The sequence below is a fragment of the Protopterus annectens genome, chromosome 4.part0 (genome assembly GCF_019279795.1).
Source record: "Protopterus annectens isolate FY-2018-M chromosome 4.part0, PAN1.0, whole genome shotgun sequence".
Taxonomy (NCBI): domain Eukaryota; kingdom Metazoa; phylum Chordata; order Ceratodontiformes; family Protopteridae; genus Protopterus; species Protopterus annectens.
This window is the reverse complement of record NC_056733.1, coordinates 124897243-124918750: the sequence shown is the minus strand read 5'-3', so window position 1 is coordinate 124918750 and position 21508 is coordinate 124897243. Positions and strand designations below refer to the sequence as shown.

Genomic DNA, 21508 nt, shown 5'->3' with positions numbered 1-21508 from the left:
CCAGCCCAGCCCAGCCCTTAAAACTCTGCAAACAACAGTCCATTATGTTTCTCTCAAGAGACACTGCAACACTGCAGTAAGCTAATAGAAGTGAAAACTGAAAAAGCTTTACTGAGACAAAGAAATATTAGGGGCTGCCATTGCTGTTATAAGGCGACATATGCAACATGCTGAGGGTGGTGACAATGCAAATGCTGCTGGACAACCCACAGTGAGGAGACGGAGAAGAGTGTACAGGCCTAGGGTAACCTACCAGGGGCTACATGAGCTGGAGATAGTGGAGCACTATAGACTGGACAGAGACCTCTTGCAGCAAATTGTTGAGCCGTGCAGGCCACACCGCACACACAGAACCAACAGAGGGGAACCCATCCCAGTGGAAACCAAGGTATGTGTTGGCCTAAGAATATTAGCAACAGGTACCTTCCAGAGACCAACTGGTGATATGATGGGGATATAACAGGCATCACAATCCAGGGTACTGCACCAGTTCCTGGATGCCATGTCAGCACATGTCGGTGATCATGTATATTTCCCCAATTCCCATGAGGTATTGGCCAGCAATATTTGTCTCTTCCAGCAAATAGCGGAATACCTTGAGGTAGTAGGTGCAATAGACTGCACGCACATATGCATCAAAGCACCAGCCGGTGAGCGGGGTAGGGTCTACTTCAACTGCAAGGGCTTCCCCTCCATCAACTGCCAGGTCATGTGTGATGCCCAGAGCATAATACTGAATGTGTGTGCTGGCTGTCCTGGAAGCTACCATGATTCCCATATCTGGCATCTGACGCAGCTGTACCAGACATTTGCCAATGGGGACATCCCACATGGTCACCTAGTGGGGGATGCTGGCTATGCGCTGGAGCTGTGGCTGATGACATCCATCAGAAATGCACACACACCTGAACAGGAACACCATAATGAGGCACACGCACAAACACGAAATGTAATTGAGCGTGTGTTTGGGCTGCTCAAGTCACGGTTCCAGTGCCTGGACACATCTGGTGGAGCCTTGCAGTACTCACCAACTACATGTACCCAAATTGTCATGGTATATGCTATGTTACATAATATGATCCTGTGAAAACAGCTGCAGCAGGACCAGCATAGGCCTGGGCCAAACAGCCCCTCACCATTGCCAAGGCCATCACAGGCAGAGCATGACTCGGAGGAGGAACAACCTGAGCCTGCCCCAGTAGGCAAAAGGAGGCATGCCCAGTATGCTTTGGCCTTGGCAAAGAGGCAATGCACAGCATATACACTGGCTCAGTAGGAACTCTGGAAATGATATCTCTCTCTGACTCGCACATATAGTAAAAGGGATGCCTAAGTTGACACTACCTGCTTTCAAACATGTATAGGGAGTGTAGTATGTGCATCCGACATAGGCAGCCCTGCAGCACCACCTGAGGCATGATTGCCATGTGTTAAGCAATAAAAAGCAGTGCTAAACAGCATTTACCACCATGTAGTATATGTAAACAAAATCGCACACACCAACTAGCACAACTGTGATCAATGTTGAGTAATATTGGGCAACGTCCAGCAATGTTGGTTAATATTGAGCAATGTCGGACAAGCCTGGTCTAAGTAGGGCATAGCTGAGCAAAAGCCAACATGCTCATAATTGCTCTACTGGCCCTTAAGCAGTCTGGTCTGCTCAGTATGAAAAGATAAAGCAGTGATGGGCCTCGAACCCAGGATACTGTGCACTATAGTCATAATACTGAACCCCTAAACCATGACAGTATTGCAGTGGTCAGCCTGTATGACAAAATGTTGATAAGTCTATGCAAAGTATCTCATGGAAACCCTGCAGGCACAGCATAATCCCTGTCGAGTTATGACACAAAGGTGAGTCCTGCAGTAAGAATAGAACCTGACTTCTAACACACACAGTATAAATGTTAATATTGGTCATGTTCACACAAATCAACAAATGTAGTGGACCTCAGACAGCAACATACTGAAAGGTCACACTGGGCATGCTCACACCCTTGAATAAATGAGACAAATGTCAGGCAACAAAACACGGAAAGCCTGAACTGGGCATGCTCACACACTTAGGCCATGTCTGAGTACAGCAGTGGGCCACACATATCTGGCAGTTGCATGTGTTAACCCAGGAACCTCTCACTATCCAGCAATCCACCCTGTGCACACAGGTATATGACAACAGACACATATATAATATAATGGAACCCTGTCATAATGAAAATATGTTCTGCAGATACCTAAGTTGTTCATAGAAACTGGGAAAGCAAAGACGATAAAAACCTGCAAACAGTATCAGCAATAAACATTGTGCATCCCGAACATTATCATAGGTTCAGAGGTTGATACTAGGCTATCTGCCCTTGGGCATGTACAAGCCTAGCCAGAGTGTGTTTGGCTTTCGCAACCCTGTCAGATTACTACACTGTGACTGTGAATAGTAGGTCACACAAGATAGCCCATGTACGTGTTGTCTAATGTGCCTCTGTCTAGCAGGGACGCAGAAGATATCCCAGGGGTAAACATACGGTCACCCATCCAGTTGTCAAGATGTCTCCTGTAGGTGGTCAGTGGGTGGCTCTGCCTATGCGAAACTGGGATTACAATCTGGAGTGAGTGGAGCCTCTGGGATAAGAATCTGTCCCTCCAGCATGTCCTATTAACATCTGTGCTGAGGTATACGTCCCTGGAGTGTGTAGCTCCAAGGGAGTCGGATATCCTGAGGTGGAGCATGTCCAGTAATTCTGGGTTGGGTATTTCCATAAACAACAGGCACACATCATATCCGAGTAGGCGGTAAGCGACTGAGTAGAGCTGGAGTTACTGTATCCGAACTGTGCAGGGCATCCGTGTGAGTCCCTAGATCTGCTTGGTGAGGAACTTTTGTGGCTATTACAGTTGCTGCAGGTGTCGGGTAAGGTACATCCCAAATGTGGCATTGTAACCAAGCATGGTCGTGATGAGTATAGGGGCACAATGACCTCACTTGATCTAGATATGAAACCATATGGGATAAAATGGGCTATATAGAAGGTCTGTCTAACCACTTTGGCAACGTGATTGTCAAAGGCGACAGCACAAACAAGTCGTGTCCCCAAACCCCTAACAACTCATACCATATGTATTGGATTACTACCTATGTAGTAATGTGTGGGCATGTTGTTATTCCCAAAGGGGATGACTATGCAACTGATGGCATTTAGCTGTAGGCCATGGCTCAGGCACCAGTCATCCATCTCTGTGAGACCCTGTTTGAGTATGCATGTGCCAGCTGGAGAGTTGATTATGGCACCCAGTTTGCAGTCATCTGCAAACATGGTCAGCCACATTCCTCCTGTGTTAGCCTGTACGTCAGACAAATATATACTGAACAAGAGAGGTCCCAGGACTGAGCCTTGTGGAATGCCACATGTAACTGGTGTATAGTCAGACATGGCACCTGCAATACTGACCATGTGGGTGCTATCCTTGATCCAGGTAGCAATCCATCATGTGAGATATGTGTCCATATCGACACTGGTGAGCCTATGCATAATGGCCGAGCGGGGTATTGTGTTGAAGGGTTTTGCAAGGTCGAGGTAGGCTGTGTGGACAACCGTCCCTACGTCGATGGACCTGGTAACCATTTAAAGAATACAAACAGGTTCAAGAGGCAAGATCTGCCCACAACAATGCTGAAATGTGTAGGACACAGTGTCTGTAGGTTCCCGATGTCTATGTGTATGGGTCCCATGACAATACGCTCCATAGCTTTGCAGAACAGGCTAGTTAGGCTTATAGGGCGATATTGTCTGTGGTGCGTTGTGGCACCAACTCTGTGGAGCGGGACCACTGTCGCTGTGCGACATTCCTTGGGTACATATCCTGTAGTAACTCCGATATTGAACAGTGACTTAATGTGAGGGTTACGTCTGTCATGAAGCTTGTGTAAGATGCAGGCCGGGACACCGTCTGGTCCCATTGATGCTGTGTTGTCCGCTTTGGGGAGGGCAGCACTCACCTGTTAATTTGTGATGTCAGGGAGGCTACACTCTGTTGGGATGGATAGTTGCTCCTTGGGGGGGATGGGGGGAGACATCTGCACTGAACCTGTTTGCCAGGATGTTGGCAATGTCAGTGGGTTCAGGGTATGTTTAGTCAGTATGCAGTAACTCACAGCATATCAATGAGTGTCCATCCAGATTCCTGACATAACTGAAGAAGGCCTTGTGATTGTCCTACGTGTCTGGTGCAATTGTCCGTTAGAAGTGAGCCTTAGATAAATTCATGAGTGATCGTAGCTGTCTGCTAATACAGATCACAGATGTCTTCCCTGTCTGGGATTGTGATCTATCATGTAGTAGCTTCCTCCTTTCGTTGTATAGCTTATTAATGGCCGGGGTCTACCGGACAGGCCCCTGCCATTGGAGGAGTGAGTCTTGTTGTTATCTGGGATAGCACAATCCATGCAGTCCACTAGGTGTCCATAGAATGCGTATGTAAAGGATTCAGCAGTCTGGGCAGTATTTACCACTGTCCCAGGGTCTCTGAAGGATACCACCTTGCTTTGGTGAAGTGATACGTTTGCTTATGAGAAGTTCACCAAGATTACCCAGGATGGGTGTGGGGACGGGATATGGATGTCCAGTGACATAAATGTATGTTCTGACCTTACCAATAAGGGTATATCACTGGTGTGGAACATAGAGTCCCCATGTTGGTGATGATCAGGTCCAATATGTTTTCCCCTCTTGTGGGTGTGGTGACCGGTTGTGCCATAGCATATGAGTTTACAAATAGTAGCGACTGTTGGGCGAGGGTGTTGGGATATGAGTAGTATCCCAGTCAATGTTTGGGTATTTGAAGTCACCCAATATAATGGTGTTTGGGGAGACCTTCATATTATCCATTGTTCCCAGGAAAGCCGAGTGTGGTTCCTGAGTTTGGGAGGGTGGTCTGTAGCAGGCAACAAACTGAAAGGCAGTTTTGCACAATGTTAGTTGCATATGTATGGTCTGCGATGCTTCGTGCAGTGCTACTAACCTGGAGGTGTGTGTATCTGTGATGTATATGGATACTCCCCCTATTTGTGTTGTCCATTCCGAGTCTTGTGGTCAGAAAGCATGGTATGAAACATAACCTGGTAGTGCTGCTGTGCATTTGTGAGCCTGAACCAGGCATCTGTTAGTGCACAGATATCACTATTCTCCATACTGAGGAGAGTCCTGAGTGGGCGCAATTTGAGGGTAACACATCTGGTGTTGAGCAGCATTACCCTTAGTTTCATTTACTCTGTAATGTCCATGGAGGTGGGTTTGTCTTTTGAGCCCTGCTTAAAAAGGCACTATGGTGGTAGCAAGAGCCTTAGCCAGTATTCAAAAGTCCAAGGGTGACAGGTGCAAGCTGTCCATAGAGAAGCTACGTGGCATGTTGAGCATGTCACCCCAGGCTGACAGACACTGGATCCCCTTTGAATGACACCAATATGTTAGCCAACTGTTAAACATGATAAGTTTGTCTGTATATTGTGACATCATACTTGGTGAGTGTAAGATGCTACACAAGGCCAGGGTCATACTGGCCTGGCCTACATGATCAGAGAGTTCCTCTATGTATCATGTCATGTGGTCCAGGGAGAAACGTCTGAGGTTTTACGCACCAGCATGGACAATGATGGAGCCATTTCTGTACTTGCTGTGGAGTGACCTGAGTGCATGTGTTATGTGGTGGATCCTGGCACCCGACAGACAGCTCAAAGTGACCATCCCCTTGTTCGGCCTGGTGAGTGGGACGTCAGTGTGTCTGACAATAAGTGTCACCTATTACAAGTGTATTAGGTGTGTTGCTTAGCCCGAAGGGCAGTGACTGTGTGGCACACTGACATTGTGAACTATGTGATATGTGGGTATTGTAGTGGGGTAGCAGTTGTTTGTGTGTCTGCTTTGGAGGTCTCTGCTGCTTAGGCAGGGTTTATTTAGAGCCTCCGAGTATGTTTATGTGTGATAATGTGGTTTGATTGCTGTCGCTATAGGTTTATGTGAGACTGATATGTGGTGTGTGTGGTTACCTTCACCACTTGATAGACTGTGCCAGTCATGGGTCGATAGAGCTCAGCCTCCCTCCTGTATGTCTATATAGTTGCATCTCTCACATATATCTGAGTTTGTTGGGAGGAGGAGAGGGTTGTCTGAGTACATGAGGCAGTTGTGACATTGTGTCAAAATCACAATATTCACCAGCTGGACTGGACAGTACACACGAAACCGACCCCTGGACATGCCAGGATATTATGATGACATACTCTGTAGACTGATCACAAACGATCACTAGGGTGTTAAGTGTGTAAAAGAGTATAACAGGGATTAGTGCTCAGGTTTGTCGGTGTTTTGTAAAGAGTAGCTGCGAAGGTGTCCAGATGGAATCATGACACCTCCTTCAGCTATGTCATAAATAGCAATGTACACTCATATATGTCCTGAGTCAGAGCCAACTGTACCTGACTGACAATGACGACATCCTGTCAGACAGGCCCATATATACATACCTACCTCCCACTGCCGAAAGTCACTATCATCATACCTGCAGATATCACATGTAGAATGGGTGAACAGCTCCCCCCAAAGCCGAAAGCATGGCAGCAATTGGATTACATTGTTTCCCTATTTGTGTCATGAATGAACTACAGAACAAACAGACCCTGCACCTGAACAGTCTGTTGAGCCTCACCCTCTCCACAGGACCTGGAACCGTTGAATGTGTTACAGCAACATATGGCTCTCCCCACAAGTGTTGGTGCACAACACACCATGGGAAGTATAGTCCAGTAAGCCTATGAAGTCTGATTTGCAAAGCCATGGAGTTCATCATGGATGAAGTCATAAACAGAGCTATTGGAAGCTGACAAACACACAACCCTACCAACTGTGGTATGTCCATGTGCAGATCATGGTTCCCAAACATGCTAGACTGTTTGCAAGGCAGCCACCCAGGACACACATCACTGAACGGAGCTACACATGTCTCACATACACTTTGAATAGCCCTTTATCAACATCCCAGATACATGTCATATCTACAAAACCAACAATCTGTGCATAAATATGTGTTGACATATGAAGGAATGTCAATTTGTCCACAGACAGATAACACAAGCTAAGAATTATGTGGTCCCGTTTAAGCTGTTGACACCTGCCGACCCACATGGCTCATTCCTGGGATTGCATAAAACAAAGTGCACACACATTACCATGTCCAGTCTGATGTAGTCAGCATCCTACAAATATAGCAGGAGAAACCACCCAGTAAAGCATATAGTGCACCGTGTTAATACGTATCTCTCTAATATCATAACATAGTAAGGTAGGGGTTTGAATCCTGCAATTGCTGACTGTGTGTGTGTGTGCGTGTGCGTGTGTGTGTGATTTCCTTTGAAAAGAGTGCCCTTTTTGGAGACTGGGAAAACACATTAAAAGAGGTACATTCCTCTGTGGAAAGTCTGATGATGTCAGCATCCTACAAATATAGCAGGAGAAAAGAAAACACCCAGTAAAGCATATAGCGCACCGTGTTAATGCATATCTCTCTAGTATCATAACATAGGTAGGGGTTTGAATCCTGCAATTGCTGACTGTGTGTGTGGGGGGTGTTGTATGTGTGTGATTTCTTTTGAGAGGAGTGCCCTTTTTGGAGACTGGGAAAACACATTAAAAGAGGTACATTCCTCTTTGGAAAGTCTGATGATGTCAGTATCCTACAAATATAGCAGGAGAAAACAAATCACCCAGTAAAGCATACAGCGCGCTGTGTTAATGCGTATCTCTCTAGTATCATAACATAGTTAGGTAGGGATTTGAAACCTACAATTGCTGAGTGTGTGTGTGTGTGTGTGTGTGTGTGTGTGTGTGTGTGTTTGTGTGACACTGTTGGTCAATGCGGTGTGGGTTTTGCTTTTACTATGCTATGACATATCAGGATTAAAACAGTATGTGCATTGCACACATCAGGTATCTGTGTGGCAAATAAATATATGTACATGTGACCTCAATTAGTACATAGGTGTGAAGCCTGCATACTACATGAATACATTTGTTTCCTTTGACAGATTGTGCCGCTGCTTCTCAGATCGTAGGTCACATATGTATGTATGTGACAAGGCAGGCCACTGTAGTGATCTGTGGCCAAGGTCATCTGTGCCACACACAACCATGACAGTTACTATAGAGTAGTGTGAGTGAGGGTACATGCATGGGGTATATGTCAGACATGTTCATACACAACAACGGCTGGCAATAATGGACACTCATTATAGGTGTACAACAGCCTTGTGGATATGCATTCAGGCCCCTGTCTTATGTGATACAACAAGGGACTCCACAATACCTCTGGATATGTGGATACCAAGGGACAGATGACATAACATGTGGCTGTAGGTACACATTGGTACCCAACATACATGTTGGGGGCTACCACCTATGTGGTGCTGTTGGGATAGTATGTATAGTAACTGTGGATGACTATACCATAGTCGGCCTAGTGCAATACAGCATGTGTCAGACAACAGGTATCTGTCTGTATGATACCCTTGTGTAGGATATGTGTCTCATCCAGAGAATACATTGTAGGCCAATGCATGCATTTCCAGATGTGGATGGACATATCTCTAGTGTGTTTGCATGTACCTAAGAGGCCTATATGCCAAACAGGTGTGGTCCCAGGAATGGGTGGCGGTCAATACCACTGGTTACTGTTACAGTATAGTACCGGAAGGATCCCACTGTTACTGAGTTACCTACAACTGTGTGTCAGTTGCCAGGACATCATCTAATGATTGGTTATAGTCATGCTGTTGAGGTTGTGTATACTACCAGAATGCAAAACATTGACAGATATTAAAAGTATTACCCACAGCAGTGTCAACCCATGTCATATACACATGTGCACCCATGTTAGTACATATCTGTAGTAGAATGCATACTGGCCATCAAGAGATACTATGAGATGTTAACAATGTGTAAAACAGGGTTTGTCACACGTCCCATGTGTCCACTATGCACGTACATGCAGACAGTGCGCACCCACCATGTTCACAGATGTACACCTGCTAATCTGAACTGCACACATCACACACGTACTGTCCACTCACTAACACATGCTGGCAACACTCTACACTTCAGCCAAGTGGCACATGGCCGGACGATACATACTCAGACCTAACACTGTTGTAAACAATGCTACATTGACAATCAGAGCTTTGATGCATCACGCCTGCTCAGATATACCTACAAGGATATCATTACACTTTCCTGTTGACAACTTGCACATATTGCTACATTGCTATAATGTCACCCTGTGCATCAGCACCATGTTAGCCTGTTCCTGCATCAATGTTACAGATGACAGGAGGTGGCACAGGTGTCATCATATGCACAGGGTGTGTTGTTGGTTTGCCAGAGCCCGACACTGACCCATCCAATCGACATGTCTGTGTGTGCGTGTGTGTGTGAGGGACAACAGTATAGCATGGGCCAATGTTGATGTAATGTGTGTGTATGTGTGAGCCCTAGTTGTTTGGTTAATGTGTGTGTGTCTGCATGCACACAGCTCCACCATGTGGCTGACATATACGGGAGGTTGTGGGACAGCCACAGACTGTACCTGCCAGACTGTACAGATCACTGTCTCCGGCCACGGACACAGTACCTGTGCCTGGCAGGGGTGCTACGGACAGTATCGAGTACCAACCCTGACTGGGTACTATCATCAGAGGCAGAGGTATGTCGAGTGGACCCATGTCGCTGCTGGGACTGGCCAGAGGCACGTGCACGTGGTCTACTAGGACGGTCAATCAACAGGCCGGTGCTGCCACTACGGGAGCGGCTGTGATCTGTGGGCCGTCCGCGACGACTGCCAGCTGTTGATGTTGCTGGCATTCGTCGACGTCTCACCCGTCCCGCACGGTCCTGGCTCATGGAAAACACATCGTGGAGGGCATCTAATGTCTCCCCCCAATGTCTATCAATGACCTCGGTGTAATTCCGGATGGCACCGGCAAGGTCACGGATGCTGTCATTGATAGCGGTGTAATGGGCCCTCTGCGCCCTTAGTCCCTGTCTGGTGTACTGTTCCATACATGCCTGTGCCTGCACTACAGCCCGGAACATAGTCATGGTTGTAAGACCTGTGAGGGCACGTCTGCCAGGGGCAATACGACCAGCGGTGCTCCCCCGAGAACCCCTGGACATCCGCCTATGTGATACTGTTCCAGGAATCCGGGTATGGCTGCTGTGAGGGGATGCAAGTGCCATAGGTACCACAGTATCCTGGTCAATGCCAACTGTATGCTGTCCCTCGGCTAAGGCCATTGGTGATGAGGGATGTATTGGCAGTATGAGTGTGCGCATAGATGGGGTTGAACGCTGTGTACTGTCGCTTGGCGGACCAACGACAGACCCTGTCAAACCTGCCTGTGCCATAATACATGTCTTATCATCTCCACTATTTGTGGCAGTGACATCAGGTTCCCTGCTGCATTCAGACACCACAAACTCAGCACCTGTGAGAGGAAGACAGGAAACACACTTTACAATCTGTACATGATGTTAGCACACATGCACACATGAACACACGCACACAAATACACTCCTCACTACAGCAGATAGACACACACACACCAGCAATCCAACACATACTCAATAGTGGGTAAAGGTGGGTGACAGTATCACAAGGCAAACAGTCACTTCACAAGTGTCAGCATGCAGACTATGTGTTGCTCAAGACCATGCAGTGTGAGTGTAGACGGCCCTATTTCATGACAGTATACATGGCTTTGATGCATGTGTGTAGTTGTCCAGGATCTACCACGCTTAGGAGCAGCTCCTCCACTCTGGTGAGGGGGGGATGAATGGCCACCCCACCACCTGTGTCAAGCTGTTGTCTCTGGATATTAGACGCATGCCGCCGGACATGGACACAACATTGCTGTGCAAGTATTATCAGCTCTGCAATGTCCTGTGCACCATCACTCACAGGAATACATACCATGGCTGCATGTGTTATCTGTGTGACACATAGATTTCCATGTCTGATTACAGTGTCTGTGTCCATAGCAGATAATACTGGACACAGGTGTAGCACATGCATGCTGTGTACACACACGGGATGCGTGGTGCATGTAGACGTGAAGGAATCCAAATGCTCGACATGGCCATTGTACAGTGGTTATGGTGAGTGTGGGACATATTGCAGATATGTCGGTGCCAGCCATGACATGGTATGCTACACGACTGCAACATTATACATCACACATACCCAATGTGTGTCATGTGACCTATACACCCAATAGCATTCCAGGACATATATGTGTCACTTTGTACAGATGGCGACTGCTATGCATATTGTGTATACTGGCATATGTAAGCACACACACAACATGCTATGCATATTGTGTATAGGTGCATATGTTTACACACACACAACATTGAGGTTCAAAGCAATGACTGCTATGTGTAGTACTGTGGTCACTGTAACTGGATGGGGTGTAGTACCATGAGCCATCATCATCACGCATCATGTGGTCACTCACGGCTACTAATGTGTGACAGACCACCGCCTAGCATGCTGTACCTGTACTGCAGTGCCGTGGCTACGTTCACAATTACACAGCCACTTTGTACATGGGTGAGTGCCCAATAGGGAGCATTGCCTAACATGACTGTGTTATGTGTTGAAGAGTGTAGCACAGCCCCATGATAGGCCTCTACCCCTGAGGTTTATCATGTGTGTGTGGATGACATGTGGGATACTGAAGTGTGACCTTACAGCAGGTGTGTGGTAACGCCATATGCAGCATGTTGAGGTGTACTGTGTATGATAAACGTGTTATGTTGTGTAAAGCTGTAGCAACTATGCCTATCCAATGTGCAGTACGGTGATGCCATAACTGTGTCTGATGCTCTGTGTATTGCATGTCATTGAGGCAGCTACTGACATTACTGAGCTGTGCAACGTCTTACAGCAAACATGCACGACATGCATTATGCGTAGGTGTGTTACATGTACATGGCCTACACCTCACCTATGACATGCACATTTCATTACCAACATTGCAGTTATACCACACTGCCCAGCATGGATCGTCTGCCCTGCTGTCACACCAGAGGGACCTACGAGAATATGAGAGAGTTCGTCAGTGGCCACAGCTGTGGCATTGCTACTATGGGTTTGCTAAACTACAGTAGAACAACAGTCGACAGTCACGGGTGTACAGATAATATTCCAAATATCAGTATTGCACAACACTAGGCAGCACAACTGCTAAACACACAGTACACCTCTCACGTAGACATAATCTAACAATACAGGTAACTGTAGTCTACAGATAGGGCATGTTACCTGCATGCTCCATCTGAACATGCTGGATGGCTCCGGCCTCCATGACGACACATGTGTGTGGGAGTTGCTGTTGTTGTCCAGGAGCCACCACGCTTAGGAGCAGCTCCTCCACACTGGTGGGGGGGGGGGATGAATGGCCACCCCACCACCTGTGGCAAGCTGTTGTCTCTGGATATCAGACGCATGCCACTGGACATGTATAATTAAATCACTGCAATGATGGCGTACCTGCTCATATGTCCGGTTATGCATGCCTATGTCATTTACCCGACGAACAAGATCTTGCCACAGTGCAGCCCGCTCATGCTGGTGCTGGCTGCTTCTGGAAAACAACAGTGTGTAGTGCTGCACCAGGCTTTGCTGTGTAAGATGGGTTACGTTGGTGGGCCATCAGGCTAAAAGAGAAATGAACAATATGTGTGAGCAAGTCCTGTGGCACACTTTACACTCTTAACCACAGATATCACTTCACTGCCATATATACCATCCATTTGTCTGTCAGAGGATACACACGTTCAATACCACATATTGGTTCTCAGGCCACAACTGACTAACAGTGCCTGGCACACTCTATATATCAAACCACTATACAACAGCACCCGGCACACTGTTTGTGACACAATGCACAACCTCGCCACAGGGGTATATATCACGCTAATGCACGAACAAAGATGTCATCCATTGCAATGAATGTAAAGTACAGTTACAGTAGTACCAGTAAACCACCCTAGTTGTTGATGCCATAGCCCTGCCTAACATATGTGCACAGTTGTTAATATAGGTGGCATATTGCTGTAACAGAGTATATATGTTGCTAGATACACACGTATACCCTGTAACACACATATGATTGCGGCCATGGTACAGGCATAATTACACACACATTAGACAAACATGCGACACACCACTGTATGCCAACACAAATGAGCTTTACCTGTGTACCATACAGTACTGTGTGCCACTACTTACAAACCCTTATGCCTGAGTTATGTCCTCTGTGCAGACTACAGGAAACACACATGACAGTGTTTCCAAGCAATGTGAACACACACCATAATGTGCTGTTTAGGCTTACAGCTTCAGGTAGTACTACACTTCATATGGGAGTTGGATTCACCAGCAGTACCACTCACTAAGCATACATGTATTGCTTTAGCCTACAATGGGACACCACAGTCGTCAACAAGGAACTACGTCACATCATATGCCATAGTACTACGTCTGCCTAACAATAACATACACATCTTTTACTGGCCTCACAGCTAGGATAGACACTGCCATGTCAGATACAACTTCACACTACGCTATCACACCTTTACATACCTTGCACACATTCAGCGTTACACTTATTCAACCTCACACAGCAGGAATTAAATTGAGTACATGTGTGAGTGCATAGTGTCATAGGTAGGTGAGATGCTCTTGGCCCTAGGGACTACAGCAGCCTAGCCATATGCTACCCTGGCCTTTGCCACACATGTACTTTGATTTCACCTGCGCCTGTCAACCAGAACCACAGAGGGGATTCCTGGGGTGTATTACTAATCTCCCAAACAATCATCGGGGGTATTTATGACAACTGCTAATGAGGAGCCTAGTTTGCTATTGCTAGGTGGTCTATTCTAGAGTATGGCATATCTCTGAGATAGGAACCTATCCATCCAGCATGTGCTGTTTAGTGAGCTGACAAAGTTTAGGGCCCTAGAGCATGTAGCCCGGAGGGAATGTGATATGTTGCCATGGTGGTTGTCACACAGCTATGGGTCTGATATACCTCTGTATGTCTGGCAGAAGTCACCTCTGTGTGGGCGGTACGCAGTACAGTCTAGCTGTGGTTTTGTGAGTCAGTCTGCATAGGGCATCTGTTTGAGGCCAGTATTACCCTTTTTGAGGTATGTCTGTGGTCTTTCCACTTGCTGTAGTTGTCATGTGAGGTACATACCACACGGGACATAGTGATGTGTAGAAGGGAACACTGACCTATATATCCCTCCATGACACACCTGTTGTCATGACACATACCACATAGACAGATTACAAGTCTAGTGTGGCACTGTCTTTATCAAAGGGGAGGCTACTGTCCACCTGTGTCCCGTGTTCCCTTATCACACCTTCAGTGTTAGGTAGATTTCTACCTATGTGGTAGTTAATGGGTACATTGTTTTGGAAAGGAGGAATGTTACTGCAGTATCGGCACTTGCCTACTGTCCATGCCTTGGTCACCACACACCTGTTGCAGTACATATGACCCCGTCTCTCTCTCTCTCTATATATATATATATATCTATATCTATATATATATATATATATATATATATATATATATATCTATATATATATCTATATATATATCTATATATATATATCTATATATATATATATATATATATATATATATATATACACACACACACACACACACACACACACACACACACACACACACACATATATATATATATATATATACATATACATATATATATATATATATACACAAATCCATAGACATAAATGCACACATGCATTGCTGTACATATGGATGTACATATAGGCACATGTACATTCCACCTTTCATGGTGAGGTTATCACTTATGCGACAGTTGTGGGATGTACAGTTATGTGATTATATTGCACAGTGTTGTGCAGAATGCATTTTGGTGTCCTCAGCCCATGTAGCTTTAGCAGGCCTCACTAGCTGTAACACAGCAGATCTGATAAATCAGTCCCACAGCGTTTAACCACCACATGACATATATCAGCACTGCATGCTGCTTTCTATGCCTCACACTACGAGCTACAGAGATATATGCACATAACAACCTTCAACGACATATATGTGTCCTCCCTTCACTAATAGTTGTAGTATGTCCCTTGCCCTATGCACATGTGTAGATACAAATGGATACGTACTGCTGCAACATATGGATGATTTGCAGTGTGTAGAGTACTCTTCAGGAACATCTACTACATGCCGGCACATACATATGACTAACATACCTTACCTTTGTTTTCCCTGCTCCGTCTGTTGTTACTGTTTTGTTTTTGTTTTTTTTTTTGTTTTTTTTTTTATTTTGGTTGTTTGTTTTGGGATTTCTCTGTCTGTTTCTGTGTCAGTTTCTGTTTCATTTCTCTGTGTCTCTGTTTCTCTCTCGCTCTCTATCTCCCTGTTCCTGCAATAATATTACTGCATGTGTGGACAGCAGGTACAGCCTGCTTTTCTAGGTTTCTGCACATGTGCATGTGACAGCCTCTGCATCAATTGCTGCCCACCATTCAGTAATTGCATGCAGCTTGCTGTGTGGTGATTGCAGTACTCACTGTAATTGCAGCCCACTACTATAAAATGCTAGGTTAGGTAGCCGTAGCCCTTTCAGCTTTCCAAGGTGGGGCCCATGCTTGTTGGCTCTGAACACCGTTGTGTCAGTCAGAAGGTTGGTATTTGTCTCTTATCTGAAGCTAAGGTTGTAGCCAATGATATGCATGTTGTACTCAAACCTGAATGTTGCTGCTTCCAGTACACACTTCTCAGTGTAGATATGTACTCACCCCTCCAAATGCTAATACAGGATACATGGGAGTATGTACTTTCTTTCTGAATTAGACAATTAACTGCCATACAAATGTGGTTATTGCAATGTATTCCTGTGGAACATGCACTGTTTGTGTACTGCTATACTGTAATTATTAAGTTACTCACTACTGAACAGTTTGTGGTTTGTTTGTGTTGACATTAGCACAGGCTGCTCAACACAGAACAGCATAACAGAACAGAACATGATTTGTGTTATGCCATTCCTAATTTCCATTTACATTCCCTCATTGTAATGCATGATATATTTATTTCAGCACCAAGTTATTTGTATATCTGCTGTGGCTTAGTGGTAATTCATGCAGTCTATTGTGTCAATGGTCTGGGGTTCGAAACTGGCAGAGATTTTTTGTTTTGCTGCTGAGCAGAACAAGGGCCCTGACATAGAGTGACTAAGGCACTTTTAAGCAGTGGTAAGCGGGTTTGCGTGGGTTTGCGCGACGCTTAGCTAAGCGCACACTTGCTTAAACCCGCTTACTACTGCTTAAAAGTGCTTACTTCCGCTAACCCCAGCGTTAATTTCTTTTAAAGAAAAGAAAATGGGGAGATAGGAAAGTGGTGAAAAAGGGGGCACAGAGAGGGACAGACAGTAGGTAAACAAGCTCGGGATGTGCAGGATAGGTGTAGGGAAGGTCCATAGCTGCCCATTTCTTTACCAGCAACAGCTGTGCATATGCAATAAATTTGGAGTGATATTTGAAACCTTCCACCCCTGGGAGAGAGGTGAGGACAACAAAGTTTGTTGTACTGCCAATTATAATTATCAGTTTACATGTCCAGCGGACATGTGTGTGGTTACAGATTGCCCTTTTCTTTTTTTTTCAGGTGAGAGTGGAAAGTGAGGTAGAGGAAGTAGGTATGTTTGGGGAGGCAGGTTGGGGAGGTTAACAGACAAGACAAACAAGACGCATACAGGGGCGGTGTATGACACATGGGGTGGGTGAACACAATTGACGGGGACAGATGTTTGGAAATCGCAAGCCCATGAGCCCACAGATGGTAACAGTAGCACTGAGATCCCCACCCATGGGCAGTCACCACTGCACCTTCACAGCCCAGAGGGTGGCAGTGCTGGGGGCTGAGTAGGACGGGCAGGCACACCCGTGAGACGCGCCACTCTCGCCTCGAGTTGGCGTAGGGGATCAGCGACTGAAAGCTGGATCTCCCTACGCACCACAGTCCAGACCCTTCGAAGGGTGACAGGTGGCCCTTCTCCACCCACGCTTGCACGGGGGGGGGGGTGGACGAGCCCCATCCCCTGCAGCGCTTCCACCCGAAGGTGGCACAGGACCAAGGGAGGAGGGGAGCCCGGGCTGGGCACCAGACCAGCTGGTGCCAGGTGCACTCGCCAGCTGAGGAGGGACAGGTGGGTCCGCTGGGACCAGCCTTCCCATATGTTCTGTGATTAGGTGTGTTTAATTACAACATAAACAACAGCATTCCAGATTAGTTGTAACAGCATGCAGTAATATTCCCATTAACCCAACACACCAAGGTTCCAACAGTTGAACAACAAGCATAACACATGCATATATTGAACGACAGTGGATATTCCAACAGCATGCAGGGATGATTGGTAGGAACAGGCCACAATGATCGTTGTGTTTGAACAGGGCACATGCATCAAAGTGAATGCAAATATTTATAGAACAACAGGACATATGTCCCAACAAATATTTGAGATTACACATACCCATTGAGGTGTGGAATTGCATGGTTTATGCACATACAGTAGGGTGTAGAAAGAAACCTCGATTAACATCTTATAAGTACTTTTAGTCTACACTACATTCCTAGTGACTGCAATTGTATCTCCCCTACATGTATTATTACATTTGCCAACATGCATTAGGTTGTGTAATGGGTTTGGCTAGTTCAATATATACCTGACCTATATCTGACATACTAACTGTCCATGATGCAGATGTTACTGCTACATATTTCTTGATTTCATTTATATTTTTTATCTACATATCTGGATGTTTTCACATGACATTTTCACTTCAATTTGTACAGAACCCTGCATTTCTTGAAGCACACTCACATTTCTGGGGAACAAATTAACATGCTACACGTGTGCCAGATTTACTTATGCATGCCAGCCAGTAAGTGACTGTTGACGACTGTATATATGCTTCACAGCTACTAGCACTTCCATCACCCACTTTAGATGGGACTGCACAACTCTGGGTTGCCAGCACTTATTAAAACAGTACTATTTGTATAATGCAAGGGTACAACAACATTTCAAAGTAAGTGACACAGACACACTCCGGGTTTTATGCCTTTATTAATTACATTACACACTTTTCCACAGGCTCGCTCCCTTATTTGATATAACAGTGCATATGGAAGACATATTCAAGACATACTATACCTTTATTAATAGGTTAGAACACTCTTTTTCAGGCTCGCTCACTTATTTTATATGACAGTACCTGCAGAGATATTATTCCGGACATATTTTACCTTTCTTAATAGGTTACTACACTCATTTTTTCTGGCTCTCTGACTTTTTTATATGACAGTACATGCAGAGGACTTATTCAGGGCATTTTATGGCTGCATTATTGGACTACAACACTTTCTTTCATGTTCTCTCCCCTATTTTATATAACAATACATGCAGAATAATCACTAACCTGCCTGGTGGCACAGCCTTAGCAGCCTATCTGCATAGGCTTGCTGATTCGCCGCACGGTCAGCTGTAGCTGTGAAGTAAATGAAGGGATATTGAGACATACCTATCCATTATACAGAATCAATTATCAATTCTTACATACTGCATTCCATGGCTACCTACTCAGTTGTGGGGCATCTTGCATCCCACGGGCCTCCTGTATCCATTGGTTCAGGCAGTCCTGCTTCCGTCTCTTCAGGTCTGCATGGTGGTGATGGACCTGCTCACCAGTCCAAGGAATGCCTGTGGCACTGGTGAGGTCATGCGTTAACAGGTTCCAAGCCTCTGCCTTGTACTCTGTCCCTTGGAACTGGTCCTGCAGGAGTCTTGACTCATGAAGGTGGACGAGGAGCCAAACCATGTATTTCGACTCCTTGATGCCCCAACGTTGCGCTCGGAAGCGTGTACCCTCTCCAGCACCAGCCATTCTAACTGCAGATGTGAGCTACAATCAGTTATGGCGAGTATTCCCACCTATGGGGCTAATATATTCTGCATTTCCCGCACTATTTTGTGATTGGCCATTTTTGCAAATTCTCGGCTGACTGCAGACCTGCTTAGTAATGGTTAATCTACCATTTCTAAGTATATGTATGATAACAGTGGCTGTTTCTCCTAAGCTGTCATGGCTTAGTGGTTCAGTACTTTGATTAGGGTGCACAGAGTCCTGGGTTCGAACCTTGTCATTCATTTTATTTTAATACTCCCCAGACAGGCTAGGGGGTGTGGCTGTGTTTAAGCAACTTTGCTCTATGTTGCTCCATGTTGCCCTACGGTGCCCTGGTTGACGCAGCGCGCACGTCCGCGCAAACAGATTGCGCTGGTTAAAGCGCAAATTAACTATGGGCAACTCTGTTACACTGGGTAAAGCGCTATTTAACTCTGGGCAACTCTATTGCGCTGGTTAAAGTGCAATTTATCTCTGGGCAACTCTATTGCGCTGGGTAAAGCGCTGCTTAACTGCGGGCAATTATATATCAGGATCCTTTAAAATATATATTTTCTTCACTGATACATAAGCCATTTCACTGCTTTTTACTAATATTTTAATCATATATGTCAGGTATTATTTCATATACTGATTTAAAATATAAATAAGAAGGGGATTGGTGGGACTCGAACCGTGAATGCCTCCTCTTTGTGCGAACGCTCTACCATTATGCTGTTGCTATTTGGTGTGATTTGCATAAACATTCTTTCTTATGCACTTCCATGTCTGAATTGCTAACTGCAGCTAAGCAATGGGCACACCCGCGCACACACGCGCAAATACGGGCAGCTATTTCGGGAATTTAAAACAAATCAAATTAATGTTTTACTTTTTATAACTGTGATGGGGGGGTTACAATGTGAGGGAGTGTGGTGTTGGGTGCAAGGACATTTGAGTGGACTCGCTCTTGTATGTTTTCATTTTACTTTTACAACTCTTGCAGGGGCGTGGACATTTAGACTGCTCGGCAGTTGGACACGCCCCCTGCTTTCCTACACGGTCCGTGTAAGACTTATGGTTGAGTCAGCGTGCCCTCATGAATATTCATGGCACGCTGACATTATACCGTTCAACTGCAGCCTCCGAGTAAGACTTATTAAGTCTTACATGGAGGATTTGTGAATCCGGGGGATAGTCTTCTGGTGAATGGTTTATGAGAGGCCAGAATAATGTTACAAACATGTGAGGTGAGGTCATCCTGCCTGGCGATTAATGGAAGTGGAGAAACCAAGCTGTCAGCTTGAGACTGGACAGAATCAGATGACTCAACCCTTGGGGGTGAGAAATTAGGTCTGGAAGAGGGTCCAGAATCCATGGTCGACATAACAGATGTGGCCAAAGGAAGGAGAAACAAACTTGAAGCCAAAAGGGGGCTATGAGGATCACTTTGCATTTCAACCGAACAGGTTTCTTTATGAATTGGGGTATCAGAGGAATGGGGGGGATAGGCATATAGCAGTCCTGTGGGCCAATCATGAATCACAGCGTACCTCGTGGACTCCCCCTTTGGGGGGAATAGGGCAAAATAGCTGCTGCATTTGTTGTTTGACAGGGAGGCAAATAGGTCACAACAAGGCTGGCCCCAACGGCTGAAAATGTCTGTTGCTACGTTCGGATTGAGAGACCACTTGTGAGGCAGAAGAATACATCTGCTCAGTTTGTCTGCACTCACGGTGGAAATCCCTGGGATATGCGTTGCTATCAGAAAGCGGTTGGAAGCTATCGCCCACTGCCAAATTCTTATGGCCTCTTGACACAGGGGATAGGACTTGGTTCCTCCTTGCTTGTCAATATACCAGTCTACTGACATGTTGTCTGACTGAATTCCAATCATTCTAGAAGGAAGAACAGGTTGGTATGCTTGCACCGTTAACAGCACCGGTCTCAGTTCTAGAACGCTGATATGCAGGTTGGCCTCCAGCGTGGATTATGCGCCTTGGACTGTCTTTCCCTGGAAATGGCCCCCCACCCTATCAGGGAAGCATCTGTGGTCACATTGGCTTTGGGTTGAGGGGGATGGAATGGGTGGCCCCAAAGTTCTGTGTCTGGCCTCATCCACCAAAGAAGGTCCTGCTTGCAAGAAATGGTTATCTAAATTTGAAAGCATAGAAGTTGGTTAATTCGGAAACCATTGAGACAGAAGAAGCCATTGAAGTATTCGCATGTGCAATTTCGCACGCGGCACTATTGGTATGGAAACTGTCATGGATCCTAAAACCTGAAGAACCTCTCTCGCTGAGACTTTGTTTTGACAGAGTATCACTCGGAGCTGAAGCCTCAATCTCTGAAGTCTGTGAGCTGGGAGTGACACCAGACAAGAGCGGGTGCCGAAGACTGCTCCGATGAATTCTATCTTCTGGATCGGAGCAAGATTGGATTT

The 21508-nt window shown here is 45.8% G+C and overlaps 1 protein-coding gene across 1 annotated transcript in view; it reads right to left on the bottom strand.

Moving 5' to 3' along the window:
• The window catches only part of LOC122800226 (dynein axonemal heavy chain 17-like), a 17083451-nt gene that overhangs the window by 15067436 nt on the left and 1994507 nt on the right, over window positions 1-21508 (bottom strand). The gene's annotated exons all lie outside the window — the stretch shown is intronic.